The sequence below is a fragment of the Mus caroli genome, unplaced genomic scaffold, assembly GCF_900094665.2.
Source record: "Mus caroli unplaced genomic scaffold, CAROLI_EIJ_v1.1 scaffold_24989_1, whole genome shotgun sequence".
Taxonomy (NCBI): domain Eukaryota; kingdom Metazoa; phylum Chordata; class Mammalia; order Rodentia; family Muridae; genus Mus; species Mus caroli.
The window spans coordinates 1-1398 of record NW_018388692.1 but is presented as its reverse complement, the minus strand read 5'-3'; the positions used below and the strand labels follow the sequence as shown (position 1 = coordinate 1398).

General features: G+C 53.2%; 1 pseudogene; it reads right to left on the bottom strand.

Annotated features, from left to right (window-relative positions):
* Window positions 1-552: 552 nt before the first annotated feature.
* LOC110287738 lies at window positions 553-1393 on the bottom strand (annotated as a pseudogene).
* Window positions 1394-1398: the final 5 nt, after the last annotated feature.

The window sequence follows — 1398 nt, the reverse complement described above, 5'->3', positions numbered from 1 at the left end:
TCATAATGAAGACTTTACTGAAAACACAAAACAGGCGAACCAAGGATTACAGAAAAGGAATGTGGACACATAGCAAAACAAAACCAAACAAAAAGAGAGGGGATGGGCCAGCTTTGGTGGCTCATGCCTTTAATCCCAGCACTTGGGAGGCAGAGGCAGGTGGATTTCTGAATTCAAGGGCAGCCTGGTCTACAGAGTGAGTTCCAGGACAGCCAGGGCTACAGAGAAACCCTGTCTCAAAAAACCAAACTAGGGGTCGGGGTGTAGGGAGGAGGAGAGAGAGCAGGGTGGTAGTTGGGGAGAGAGGTTGGGTTTTTGTTTTGTTTTGTTTTGTTTTCTTCTTCCTGTTTCTTTTAAAAGGTAACACAAGGAAAAATACATGCAATAGACAACCAACATTTGTTCCCAAGTAGAAACATAAATAGGGCAGAATCCAAAACTCCAGTTCTCTTTTCAAAAAGAAAGGGGAAAAAAAAAGGGAAAGGAAAGGAAAGGCAGAGCATGTGGCTGTGTGCCCCTTAGAGCCCCTACTCAGAGATACAAAGGGGCACTCTAGCATGGACTGGAGGTACAGAGGTGGGAGAACGCGGGGTTCGTTGTGAGGGGTCCCCATCCAGAGTTAAGGGGGTCCGACTTGTGCAATCCAGAAACCTCTTCTCCAAGTGCCACCACAGCGATTCCACGCATGTGCCCCTCACTACAGCTCAGTATGCCTGGATCTTGTGCTGGGGACAGCAGCTGGCAGCCTGTGTTGATGTGGCTGAGGACTTTCTGTTTGAGCTGTCTCTCCTGCTCACGCAGCAAGCTGGTGGTGGATGCCAGCTCAGTGTTCTGGCTTTGAAGGTCTTGACTTTCTCCTACAGACGGGAGACATGCTCCACCTAGCACTTGTAGCATTTTTGAGGCGACAGTGCGGTTGCGAAACCTCTTGTGCCCCGCCTTGACGCATTACTGCATGTCCCAGCAGATGTGTGACAGCATAGGGCTGTCGCCAAAGCTTGGCACGTCTGGCACGGTCTGAGGCTCCTCCTTGAGCGCAGCAAGGAGCAGTGGATGTGGAGGTGGCGACAGCCTTGAGCTTCCCTTGGCAGCGAGAAAGAAACTGGCTCCACAGTGAAGGCTATGGTGGCCACGTGCCCCACAGTGCCCAGTGCCACCAGCGAAACTGCTCAGGTTGGCATAGACCAAGGTCTCCGTGGCCCTGGGGTTGGCGAACAGGTCAGTGAGCACGGGGTCGGGGGGGGTAGGGCAGGAGCCCCTGAGGGGCCACCGTGGCCACACCCAGCTGGCTCTGTTTGTCCAGGTCCTCCAGGGGCTTGATGAAGCCCTTGGGGAACTCCTGCTTCTAGCTGGCTGCCACCATCAGATAGAGGAACTGCTTAATGGTCCGGGTAGTGG